This window comes from Salvelinus alpinus, chromosome 18, assembly GCF_045679555.1.
Source record: "Salvelinus alpinus chromosome 18, SLU_Salpinus.1, whole genome shotgun sequence".
In the NCBI taxonomy this organism is placed as follows: domain Eukaryota; kingdom Metazoa; phylum Chordata; class Actinopteri; order Salmoniformes; family Salmonidae; genus Salvelinus; species Salvelinus alpinus.
Window position 1 is genome coordinate 28107622 of NC_092103.1, and position 14487 is coordinate 28122108.

Consider the following 14487-nt stretch of genomic DNA (forward strand, 5'->3'; position numbering starts at 1 on the left):
TCAATGAATAGCATTCTCACGTAGGTGTTCCTTTTGTCCAGGTGGGAAAGGGCAGTGTTGAGTGCAATAGAGATTGCATCATCTGTGGATCTGTTGGGGCGGTATGCAGATTGGAGTAGGTCTAGGGCTTCTGGGATAATGGTGTTGATGTGAGCCATGACCAGTCTTTCAAAGCACTTCATGGCTACAGACGTGAGTGCTATGGGTTGGTAGTCATTTAGGCAGGTTACCTTTGTGTTCTTGGGCACAGGGACCATGGTGGTCTGCTTGAAACATGTTGGTATTACAGACTCAGTCAGGGAGAGGTTGAAAATGTCAGTGAAGACACTTGCCAGTTGGTCAGTGCATGTTCTCAGTACACATCCTTGTAATCCGTCTGAATGTTGACCTGTCTAAAGGTCTTACTCACATCGGCTACGGAGAGCGTGATATCACAGTCTTCCGGAACAGCTGGTGCTCTCATGCATGTTTCAGTGTTACTTGCCCCGAAGCGAGCATAGAAGTAATTTAGCTCGTCTAGTAGGTTCGTGTCACTGGACAGCTCGTGGCTGTGCTTCCCTTTGTAGTCTGTAATAGTTTGCAAGTCCTGCCACATCTGACGAGCGTTGGAGCCGGTGTAGTATGATTCAATCTTAGGCCTGTATTGACGCTTTGCCTGTTTGATGGTTCGTCTGAGGGCATAGCGGGATTTCTTATCGGCTTCCGGGTTACAGTCCCTCTCCTTGAAAGCGGCAGCTCTACCCTTCAGCTCAGTGCGGATGTTGCCTGTAATCAACGGCTTCTGGTTGGGGTATGTATGTACTGTCACTGTGGGGACGACGTCATCGATGCACTTATTGATGAAGCCAGTGAATGATGTGGTGTACTCCTCAATGTCATCGTAATAATCCCGGAACATATTCCAGTCTGTGCTAGCAAAACAGTCCTGTAGCTTAGCTTCTGCTTCATCTGACCATTTTTTTTATAGACCGAGTCACTGGTGCTTCCTGCTTTAGTTTTTGCTTGTAAGCAGGAATCAGGAGGATAGAATTATGGTCAGATTTGCCAAATGGAGGGCGAGAGGGAACTTTGTATGCATCTCTGTGTGTCGAGTAAAGGTGGTCTAGAGTTTTTTTCCCTCTGGTTTCACATTTAACATGCTGATAGAAATTAGGTAAAACTGATTTGAGTTTCCCTGCATTAAAGTCCCCAGCCACTAGGAGCGCTGCCTCTGGATGAGCGTTTTCCTGTTTGCTTATGGCCGTATACAGCTCATTCAGTGCGGTCTTAGTGCCAGAATCGGTCTGTGGTGGTATATAGACAGCTATGAAAAATATACAGTGGGGAGAACAAGTATTTGATACACTGCTGATTTTGCAGGTTCTCCTACTTACAAAGCATGTAGAGGTCTGTAATTTTTATCATAGGTACACTTCAACTGTGAGAGACGGAATCTAAAACAAAAATCCAGAAAATCACATTGAATGATTTTTAAGTAATTAATTTGCATTTTATTGCATGACATAAGTATTTGATCACCTACCAACCAGTAAGAATTCCGGCTCTCACAGACCTGTTAGTTTTTCTTTAAGAAGCCCTCCTGTTCTCCACTCATTACCTGTATTAACTGCACCTGTTTGAACTTGTTACCTGTATAAAAGACACCTGTCCACACACTCAATCAAACAGACTCCAACCTCTCCACAATGGCCAAGACCAGAGAGCTGTGTAAGGACATCAGGGATAAAATTGTAGACCTGCACAAGGCTGGGATGGGCTACAGGACAATAGGCAAGCAGCTTGGTGAGAAGGCAACAACTGTTGGCGCAATTATTAGAAAATGGAAGAAGTTCAAGATGACGGTCAATCACCCTCGGTCTGGGGCTCCATGCAAGATCTCACCTCGTGGGGCATCAATGATCATGAGGAAGGTGAGGGATCAGCCCAGAACTACACGGCAGGACCTGGTCAATGACCTGAAGAGAGCTGGGACCACAGTCTCAAAGAAAACCATTAGTAACACACTACGCCGTCATAGATTAAAATCCTGCAGCGCACGCAAGGTCCCCCTGCTCAAGCCAGCGCATGTCCAGGCCCGTCTGAAGTTTGCCAATGACCATCTGGATGATCCAGAGGAGGAATGGGAGAAGGTCATGTGGTCTGATGAGACAAAAATAGAGCTTTTTGGTCTAAACTCCACTCGCCGTGTTTGGAGGAAGAAGAAGGATGAGTACAACCCCAAGAACACCATCCCAACCGTGAAGCATGGAGGTGGAAACATCATTCTTTGGGGATGCTTTTCTGCAAAGGGGACAGGACGACTGCACCGTATTGAGGGGAGGATGGATGGGGCCATGTATCGCGAGATCTTGGCCAACAACCTCCTTTCCTCAGTAAGAGCATTGAAGATGGGTCGTGGCTGGGTCTTCCAGCATGACAATGACCCGAAACACACAGCCAGGGCAACTAAGGAGTGGCTCCGTAAGAAGCATCTAAAGGTCCTGGAGTGGCCTAGCCAGTCTCCAGACCTGAACCCAATAGAACATCTTTGGAGGGAGCTGAAAGTCCGTATTGCACAGCGACAGTCCCGAAACCTGAAGGATCTGGAGAAGGTCTGTATGGAGGAGTGGGCCAAAATCCCTGCTGCAGTGTGTGCAAACCTGGTCAAGAACTACAGGAAACGTATGATCTCTGTTAATTGCAAACAAATGTTTCTGTACCAAATATTAAGTTCTGCTTTTTTGATGTATCAAATACTTATGTCATGCCATAAAATGCAAATTAATTACTTAAAAATCATACAATGTGATTTTCTGGATTTTTGTTTTAGATTCCGTCTCTCACAGTTGAAGTGTACCTATGATAAAAATTACAGACCTCTACATGCTTTGTAAGTAGGAAAACCTGCAAAATTGGCAGTGTATCAAATACTTGTTCTCCTCACTGTAGATGTAAACTCTCTTGGTAAATAGTGAGGTCTACAGCTTATCATGAGATACTCTACCTCAGGCAAGCAAAACCTTGAGGCTTCCTTATATTTAGTGCACCAGCTGTTGTTTACAAATATGCATAGGCCGTCGCCCCTTGTCTTACCAGAGGCCGCTGTTCTATCCTGCCGAAAAAGCTTAAAACCCACCAGCTGTATGTTAATCATGTCGTTGTTCAGTCACAACTCGGTGAAACATGAGATATTACAGTTTTTAATGTCCCGTTGGTATGATATGCGTGCTTGTGATTCGTCTATTTTATTATCGATTGATTGCAGGTTGGCTAACAGGACCGATTGTAAAGGTAGATTACCCTCTCAGTGACGGATCCTTATAAGACACCCGGACTGTCGTCCACATCCACAGCAACACAATTGGTTACGGGATCGTAAAACGGCGGCCATCTCCTTCGGTGCCATTATTCAGGGGCGTGGGTCAGAAAACCAGTCAGTATCTGGTGTGATCACCATTTGCCTCATGCAGCACGACACATCTCCTTCACATAGAGTTGATCAGGTTGTTGATTGGGGCCTGTGGAATGTTGTTCTCCTCCTCTTCCATGGCTGTGCAAAATTGCTGGATATTCCAGAGCATCCCAACCATGCTCAAATTGTGTCATGTCTGGTGAGTATGCAGGCCATGGAAGAACTGGGACAGCTTGCCCACAGAGCTTGCCCACATGCTTGCCACACACACAACACCCAGTCTGCCATCTGCCCGGTAGAGTTGAAACCAGGATTCATCTGTAAAGAGCACACTTCTGCAGCATGTCATTGGTCATCAAAGGTGAGCATTTGCCCACTGAAGTCAGTTACGACGCCAAACTGTAGTCAGGTCAAGACCCTGGTGAGAACTACAAGCACGCAGATGAGCTTCCCTGAGATGGTTTCTGACAGTTTGTGCAGAAATTCTTCAGTTGTGCAAACCCACAGTTTCATCAGCTGTCTGGATGGCTGGTCTCACACAATCACCCAGGTGAAGAAGCAGGATGTGGAGGTCCTGGGCTGGTGTGATTACATGTGGTCTACAGTTTTGAGGCCAGTTGGACCTACTGCAAAATTCTCAAAAACGATGTTGGTAGAGAAATGAACATTCAATTCTCTGGCAATGGATCTGGTGGACAAAAATGCAAATTTGAGAGTGGCCATTTATTGTCCCCAGCACAAGGTGCACCTGTGTAATCATGCTGTTTAATCATGCTGTGTAATCATGCTGTTCTTCATATGCCACACCTGGCAGGTGGATGGATTATCTTGGCAAAGAAGAAATCCTCACTAACATAAACAAATGTCTGCACAAAATTTGAGAGAAATAATATTTTTGTGGGAAATGTCTGGGATCTTTTATTTCAGCTCATGAAACATGGGACCAACACTTTACATGTTGCGTTTATATTTTTGTTTAGTGTGTATTAAGCGCGTGGAGTAATGAGTAGGATTCTTTGGAGTAAGGAGTAGGATTATGTGTTTTCACGTGCAAAGTGATTGCTTTTGATAAAAATGCTTGACCTGCCTTCCCAATGAAAACCAGTTCTGAAAATTCAAACATATATAGTTAGTTTGTAGATAATGGCATTATTTATTTTCATTAATAGAAACTAGTCTGTGAAATGTATAGGCCTAGCCTGCGTTTCACATGAAATGTGGGCTATTAGTCGTGTTTGATGCAAGCGGCATCGATTTTAGCACCAGGGAACTGGACAGCTCCCCCGTCATATGAAAAACCGAACATGCCCCCAACGACGCTCTTAGCTGTCGCTCTTACAGTTCACTCTACGTGCTTGTTTGGGAAACACTTTAAAAAATCGGATCGTAAATAACGATATATCTGGTACGGCCATCGTAATGCTTAAAGCGGAAATCAGCATTAGAAATAATTACAAAGCCGTCTCCCCACCCCTGGTTTGTTAAAAAGCTGAGGGATGGAGCTAGAGAATTGATAAGCTACCACTCTCTAATTCATAGACAGAGCTTTGGATGCAAGGACTGATCATCCATTATATCAAAATTATAACATGCTTATATTTTGCGTTCTGATGGGGTCTGAAAGTTGAACTGAGCTCATGATGCATATATAAGTTATATTTTTCAAGAATCAATGGGTATATATCATTATTATTTTATTTTTTGTAGTTATCTTTTTATTAGACTGTTATTTTAACAGGGGTTGCATAGACAAGCAAACAAAGTGCACCACACAGACTAAGTACAATAAAAGGAATAAGGATAGAGCAAAACATTAAACAAAAAGGCAGTCATAAAATGAAAAAAATATAGACAAAAATACAAACATCACAATTATAACATGGGGCATTTATGAGAAGTTTTCTACATAGGACCACAATGGAGACCAGATTTTCCAAAATGTATCAAGACTTCTGGTTTAAATCAAAGGTAAGTTTCTCTAGAGGTAGAATAGCAGAAGCTTGAGAAAGCCACATTCTCGCAAATGGTACTTCAGGTGTGGACCATAATAACAAGATACATTTTTTTAAACAAGGGTATTGAAGACGTTCAGAGTCAAGATCTAACACAACGTTACAATCAAAGTAGACCAAATATACATTTGGTGAAAAAGCTAATTGTCTACCCAAGATTTTCTGGATGTGTAAATTAATATAATTCCAATAAGACTGGATTCTGCTACAGTACCAACAAAACGTGCATGAAGGTGCAAGTATCCTGTTTACATTTGAAACATGAATGTGATGCATTGGAACACATTCTGTGAAGGCAGACAGGTGTAAAGTAGGTTCTATTAAATAATGTAGTTTTTGTATGCTTACGGAGGTGAATCTGGGTTAGACCCTTTCGTAGATAGAAGCCCATTCATTCTTCCTCACCGAATGCATCTCCAATGTCGCTCTCCCAAACATGTCTCAACTCGTGAATGAATGAGGCACTTCTGATCAACCAAATAGAATATAAGTTGGAGAATAAACCTCTCTGAACAATAGGATCCGTAAATTGTTTTTAACTTCAGTAATTTGAAAACGTAGTTTATCGACTTTCTTCTGACCCTCTATGAAGTGTCTAAGTTGTAGGTACTTAAAAAAATATTTGTTGGGTAAGTCAAACTCAGTTTTTCTCTGTTGGAACAATTTAAGAGTGTCCTGAGAAATTAAAGGCATAAGGTCAGCAATACCCTTCGTATTCCAGTCCATAAGTCCAATACACTTTATTGGGGGGGGGGGGGGGGGGGTCTGGATTTAGGGCAATCGGTGACCGGAGTGATATTTGGTCTGCAATCTGCAAGTACCTCCTTGCATCTTTCCAAGCTAAGAGTGTATTATGTACTGTAAAATTGTCAGACAAGGCCTGGATCTTTTGAAAGCTATTAATAAATGGTAAGGATGCTATTGCTCTTGGATGACATGCTATTGATTCCATCCCAACCCAAAGTGAGTGGCGTCTGCCTAGGCACCAACTAATCTCTGATTGCTCTGAGCAACCAATAATATTGTTGCAGATTTGGCAAAGAGACCCATTCTAAGTCCTTAGGCTTAATTCGTTTTGTAAATTTGGTTCTAGGTTTCTTATTGTTTTAGATATATTAAGAGAGATTGGCATTCATTTTCTGAAAAAAGGACTGAGATAGATAGCAGGGGATATTTTGGAATAAATAATTTAGCCCAGGAAAGATATTCATCCTGATGACATTAATCCTGCCAAAGAGAGAGTTTGGTAGGGTAGACCAGTTAACCAGGTCCTGTTTAATCTTTGTGAGCAAAGGCAAATAATTTGAAGTGAATACGTCTTTAAGATTTGGAGTAACATATGCTCATGTATTTTAAGCCTGTTTCAGTCAATTGGAATGGAGATATTGTTTCTAAGTTGATTGTAGAAGGGATATTCAAAGGTAAAGCCATAGATTTATCCATGTTAATTTTGTACCCTGACAGGTTAACATATTCAGATATGATGTAAATTACTGCAGTGACAGATGTCTCAGGTTTAAATATGTATAAAATCACATCAGGGGCCCCTCAGGGGTGCGTGCTTAGTCCCGTCCTGTACTCCATGTTCACCCACGACTGCGTTGCCAAGCACAACTCCAACACCATCATTTAGTTTGCTGATGACACAACTGTGGTAGGCATGATCACCGACAATGATGAGACCGCCTATAGGGAGGAGGTCAGAGACCTGGCAGTGTGGTACCAGGACAACAACCTCTCCCTCAATGTGAGCAAGACAAAGGAGCTGATTGTGGACTACAGGAAAAGGAGGGCCGAACATGCCCCCATTAACATCATAGGGGCCACATCACCAACAAACGATCATGGTCCAAACACACCAAGACAGTCGTGAAGGGGGCAACGACAACGCCTTTTCCCCCACAGGAGACTGGAAAGATTTGGCATGGGTACCCAGATCCTCAAAAAGTTATACAGCTGCACCCTCGAGAGCATCCTGACCGGTTGCATCACCGCCTGGTATGGTAGCTGCTCGGCATCCAACCGTAAGCCACTACAGAGGGTAGTGTGTACGGTCCAGTATATCACTGGGGCCAAGCTTCCTGCCATCCAGGACCTATATACTAGGCGGTGTCAGAGGAAAGACTCCAGTCATCCAAGTCATAAACTGTTCTCTCTGCTACCGCACAGCAAGTGCTGTTTTGTTTTTACACTGCTACAATTCGCTGTTTCTTATCTATGCATAGTCACTTTACCCCTACCTACATGTAAACTCAGCAAAAAAAGAAACGTCCTCTCACTGTCAACTGCATTTATTTTCAGCAAACTTAACATGCGTAAATATTTGTATGAAAATAACAATATTCAACAACTGAGACATAAACTGAACAAGTTCCACAGACATGTGACTAACAAAAATTTAATAATGTGTCCCAAAATCAAAAGTAACAATCAGTATCTGGTGTGGCCACCAGCTGCATTAACTTCTTTGGGAACGGGGGACAGTATTGAGTAGCTTGGATGAATAAGGTGCCCAGAGTAAAGCTAGAATATGCATATAATTAGTAAATATGGATAGAAAACACTCTGAAGTTTCTAAAACTGTTTGAATAAAGTCTGTGATTATAACAGAACTGATTTGGCAGGCGAAACCCCAAGCAATTCTTTTTTAGGTCAATCTGTTTTCCATTATTTGTCTATGGCAAGCCTGTTTTAATAGAAATATGCTTGCAGTTCCTATAGCTTCCACTAGATGTCAACAGTCTTTAGAAATTGGTGGATGTTTTTCTTTTGAGAAATGAAGAAGTAGCCCTGTTATTTTCCTGTGTCACTCCAGGTGCACTCTAATGTTTTGGTGCGCACAACCTGGAACGTGCTTCACTTTGTTTTCGTCCGGTATTGAACGCAGTTTATCCCGTCTTAAATTTTATCTATTATTTACGTAAAAAAATACCTAAAGTTGTATTAGGAAAGTTGTTTGAAATGTTTGGACAAAGATTACAGGTAACTTATGAGATATTTTGTAGTCATGTAGCGCGAGTTGGAACCGGTGTTTTCCTGGATCAAACGGGCCAAATAAATGGACATTTGGATATATAACGATGGAATTAATCGAACAAAAGGACCAGTTGTGATGTTTATGGGACATATTGGAGTGCCAACAGAAGAAGCTTGTCAAAGGTAAGGGATGAATTATATCTTTATTTCTGAGTTTCGTGTCGCGCCTGGCGGGATGAATTATGATTGTCTGTCTTTGTTTGATGGGGTGCTGTCCTCAGATAATAGCATGGTTTGCTTTTGCTGTAAAGCCTTTTTGAAATCTGACAAGTTGGCTGTATTAACAACAAGTGTAGCTTTAATTTGGTGTATTGCATGTGTGATTTCGTGAAAGTTTAATATTTATAGTAATTTGATTTGAATTTGGCACTCTGCCATTTCACCGGATGTTGTCAAATCGATCCCGCTAAAGGGATTTGATCCATAAGACGTTTAAGTACTGCAGTGCATCTCCTCCTCATGGACTGCACCAGATTTGCCAGTTCTTGCTGTGAGATGTTACCCCACTCTTCCACTAAGGCACCTGCAAGTTCCTGAACATTTCTGGGGGAATGGCCCTAGCCCTCACCCTCCGGTCCATCAGGTCCCAGACGTGCTCTATGGGATTGAGATCCGGGGTCTTCGCTGGCCATGGCAGGATACTGACATTCCTGTCTTGCAGGAAATCACGCACAGAACGAGCAGTATGGCTGGTGGCATTGTCATGCTGGAGGGTCAGGATGAGCCTGCAGGAAGGGTACCACATGAGGAAGGAGGATGTCTTCCCTGTAATGCACAGCGTTGAGATTGCCTGCAATGACAACAAGCTCAGTCCGATGATGCTGTGACACACCGCCCCAGACCATGATGGACACTCCACCTCCAAATCGATCCCGCTTCAGAGTACAGGCCTCGGTGTAACGCTCATTCCTTCGACGATAAACCCAAATCCGACCATCACCTCTGGTGAAACAAAACCGCAGCTCGTCAGTGAAGAGCACTTTTTGCCAGTCCTGTCTGGTCCAGCGACGGTGGATTTGTGCCCATAGGTGACGTTGTTGCCGGTGATGTCTGGTGAGGACCTGCCTTACAACAGGCCTACAAGCCCTCAGTCCAGCCTCTCTCAGCCTATTGCGGACAGTCTGAGCACTGATGGAGGGATTATGTGTTCCTAGTGTGTTCCTAGTGTAACTCGGGCAGTTGTTGTTGCCATCCTGTACCGGTCCTGCAGGTGTGATGTTCAGTTGTACCGATCATGTGCAGGTGTTGTTACAGCTGGTCTGCCACTGCGAGGACGATCAGCTGTTCGTCCTGTCTCCCTGTAGCGCTGTCTTAGGCGTCTCACAGTACGGACATTGCAATTTATTGCTCTGGCCACATCTGCGGTCCTCATGCCTCCTTGCAGCATGGGGTCTCCAGCTACCTTGGAGAGGGCCTTTAAAGGGCCAAAGTATGCCACGACCAGTGGCTGCAGGACCTGCATGCAATGTGGTGGAAGAGAAATATTAGACATCATGCACCAGCTGTTATTGACAAATAGACACACACCACCACCCCTCGTCTTACCAGACGTAAGCTGCTCTGTCCTGCCGATGCACTGAAAACCCAGCCAACTGTATGTTATCTGTGTCTCCGTTCAGCCATGACTCGGTGAAACATAAGATATTACAGTTGTTAATGTCCCGTTGGTAGGATAGTCTCCAACGGAGATCATCCAGTCAATTCTCCAGTGATTGCATGTTGGCCAATAGAACAGATGGTAAAGGAGGGTTACCAACTCGCTGACAAATTCTCACAAGGCACCCCGATCTCCGTTCCGTGTATTTACGTCTTTTCTTCACACGATTGACGGGCATTTGGGCCTGGTTCGTCCAGTTTGAGGTAATCACTGTTCTGATATCCAGAAGCTATTTTCGGTCATAAGAGACAGTAGAAGCAACATTATGGACAAAACAAGTTACGAACAATGCGAAGAAACACACAATAAAACACAGTTGGTTAGGAGCCCGTAAAACGTCAGCCATCCACTCCGGCGCCATTATCCTTTTCGTTATATGTATCATCTAACACTTACAATTTCTTGCCTTTTTGGTTACTAAGCAGTTTTATCAATATTTAGCAACTAAGCTAGCAACATTAGTAAATCCGTTAGCTATCTTTCAGAGGTTTAAAAGTTGGATATTAAATGATGTGTGGTATATACAGCGTGTCCCACAAAATGTATATACATAGCATTTTTTTTTACTCCAATAACCTGTCTTAACCTACATAAATTCTAATGAAAATCGGTGGTCAGCTAGCCAGAAGGGTGTATTTATTCTCAAAAATTACTGTTGTTTTCCAGTCCATTTAAATGTTAAGCTTGAGGTGATTTAGTCCTCCAACTGCTAGAGAGCGTCTTAGGGGAGATTTAGCTACAGCATTTATACTATAGAAAACTGTAAATACTATAGTCATGTTCGCAAGACTACAGTAAATACTACAGTATTCTTTGGTTTGCAAAAACACTACAGTGAATTCTATAGTATTTAAACCATAATATACTGTAGTATTTTTTCATGGGGGAAATTTCGTGGGAATTTTTTTTAAAGTATTTCATGACCTGACACTTGTATTTTACTTTTTCCCTTACTAGTTCTGACTTTGCTGATAGGACCTTTATTGAGGAAAAATGTACTTACTATGACTGTAATATCATCAATCAATCAAATTTATTTATAAACTCTTTTTACATCAGCCGATGTAGCAAAGTGCTGTACAGAAACCCAGCCTAAAACCACAAACAACAAGCAATGCAGATGTAGAAGCACGGTGGCTAGGAAAAACTCCCTAGAAAGGCCGGAACCTAGGAGGAAACCTAGAGAGGAACCAGGCTCTGAGGGCTGGCCAGTCCTCTTCTGGCTGTGCCGGGTGGAGATTATAACAGAACATGGCAAAATTTTCAAACGTTCATAGATGACCAGCAGGGTCAGATAATAATAATCACAGTGGTTGTAGAGGGTACAACAGGTCAGCACATCAGGAGTAAATTTCGGTTGGCTTTTCATAGCCGATCATTCAGAGTTAGAGACAGCAGGTGCGGTAGAGAGAGAGTCCAAAACAGCAGGTCTGGGACAAGGTAGCATGTCCAGTGAACAGGTCAGGGTTCCATAGCTGCAGGCAGAACAGTTGAACCTGGAGCAGCAGCATGACCAGGTGGACTGGGGTTAGCAAGTAGTCATCAGGCCAGGAAGTACTGAGGCATGGTCCTAGGGCTTAGATCCTCAGAGAGAAAGAGAGAGAGGAAAAAGAGAGAGAATTAGAGGGAGCATACTTAAATTCACACAGGACACCGGATAAGACAGGAGAAATACTCCAGATATAACAGACTGACCCTAGGCCTGCGACACACAAACTATTGCAACATAAATACCAGAGGCTGAGACAGGAGGGGTTGGGAGACACTGTGGCAGGGTCAAACAGGCAGGATACAACCCCACCCACTTTGCCAAAGCCCCCACATCACTAGAGGGATATCTTCAACCATCAACTTACTACCCTGAGACAAGGCCAAGTATAGCCCACGAAGATCTCGGCACGAACCTGAGGGGGGCGCCAACCCGGACAGGAAGATCACGTCAGTGACTCAACCCACTTAAGTGATGCACCCCTCCTAGGGACGGCATGGAAGGGCACCAGTAAGCCAGTGACTCAGCCCCTGTAATAGGGTTAGAGGCAGAGAATCCCAGTGGAGAGAGGGGAACCGGCCAGGCAGAGACAGCAAGGGCGGATCGTTGCTCCAGTGCCTTTCCATTCACCTTCACACCCCTGGGCCAGACTACAGTAAATTCATCAGGCTTAAGCCATGTTTCAATCAGGCCAATCACATCATGATTGTGATCAGTGATTAGTTCATTGACTATAACTGCCTTGGAAGTGAGGGATCTAACATTAAGTAGCCCTATTTTGAGATGTGAGATATCACAATCTCTTTCAATAATGACAGGAATGGAGGAGGTCTTCATTCCAGTGAGATTGCTAAGGCGAACACCGCCATTCTAAGTTTTGCCCAACCTAGACACGGTCTCAATGGGGATTGCTGAGCTGACTACACTGACTGTGCTAGTGGCAGACTCCACTAAGCTGGCAGGGTGGCTAACAGCCTTCTGCCTGGCCTGCACCCTATCTCATTGTGGAGCTAGAGGAGTTAGAGCCCTGTCTATGTTCGTAGATAAGATGAAAGCACCCCTCCAGCTAGGATGGAGTCTGTCACTCCTCAGCAGGCCAGGCGTGGTCCTGTTTGTGGGTGAGTCCCAGAAAGAGGCCCAATTATCTACAAATTCTATATTTTGCGAGAGGCAGAAAACAGTTTTCAACCAGCGATTGAGTTGAGACTCTGTCGAGCTCATCACTCCCCTTAATTGGGAGGGGGCTGGAGACAATTACTCGATGCCGACACATCTTTCTAGCTGATTTACACGCTGAAGCTACAGTATGTTGTGCTTGGTGACCTCTGACTCTTTCATCCTAACATTGTTGGTGCCGAGGTGGATAACAATATCCCTATACTCTCTACACAGTTTTAGCTTTAGCCAGCACCATCTTCAGATTAGCCTTAACGTCGGTAGCCCTGCCCCCTGGTAAACAGTGTATGATCGCTGGATGATTAATTTTAAGTCTAATACTACGGGTAATGGAGTCGCCAATGACTAGGGTTTTCAATTTGTCAGAGCTAATGGTGGGAGGCTTCGGCGTCTCAGATCTCGTAACAGGAGGAGGAGAGACCAGAGAAGGCTTGGCCTCTGACTCCGACCCATTGCTTAATGGGGAGAACTGGTTGAACGTTTCTGTCGGCTGAATAAGCGACACCGGTTGAGCATTCCTACAGCATTTCCTTCCAGAAGCCATGAGAAAATTGTCCGGCTGCGAGGACTGTGCGAGGGGATTTATACTACTATCTGTACATATTGGTGGCAGACGCTGTTTCATCCTTTCCTACTCTTAAATGACCCTTGCCTAACTATTGCGTCTGAAGCTGGGCTTGCAGCACAGCTATCCGTGCCATAAGGTGATCGCTCTCCTGTATATTATGAGTACAGCGACCGCAATTAGAAGGCATAATGTTAATGTTACTACTTAGCTTCGGCTGGTGGAGGCCCTGTAGAACCATGTCCAGATAAAGCGTCCGGGGTGAAAATGTTGAATGAAAAAAGTTGAGCGAGGGAAAAATATAAAACGGTAATTAAAAAGTAAAAAACGTAAAGTTGGCAGGTAGCAAAGAAACGTTCATCAATCAAAGTTCACAGACAGACATACAAGTTATCACAAGAATAGTAAACCAACTAGAATTCACAGAAGTGAGGACATTTTGCCGGTCCTCACTTGTAAAATATCTGTTTTAGGCTTAGGTGTAGGGTTAGGTTTAGGAGTTAGGTTTAAATATATATTTTGAATGGGAATCAATTGTTTGTCCCCTAAAGGTCCTCACAAGTATGGTAAGACATGCCTGTGTGTGCAGTTTTGTGATTCCTATCTCTGTGATTCTCCAGGTCTTAGAATAACTGGCAAAGATGATGGATAAATAAGTTTACTCAGGCCGTTTACCACTGAAAAAAATTGTCAATGTTCCTGGCTGTGTAAGTGGGCGTTTCCTCTCTCGCATGAGCACGCTTTTCCCGCTTGAGCACACTTTTCCTCCATAATATCTGGCATGCTCATGCGAGAGGGAACAGCTGGCTCTGGTCTACTTATTGTCCCCTCCCGCTCGCCCCGACTAGGGGTGCCAGCGGCAGGAGTTTTCACTGTGGTGGAAGGCAGACTCACTCGTTCGCGCGCGCACTCACTCACTCACTCACTCACTCACTCACTCACTCACTCACTCACTCACTCACTCACTCACTCACTCACTCACTCACTCACTCACTCACTCACTCACTCACTCACTCACTCACTCACTGACTGGCAACTTCACCCCACAACACCCTCCACCCCAAACTAAGGTCTCACACTTCTTTCCCTCCCTCCCTCACCCATCCTCCCCCACATTCAAAGAGATGAATGTTGCTGGAGAAAAACTCAGACCAGATATTC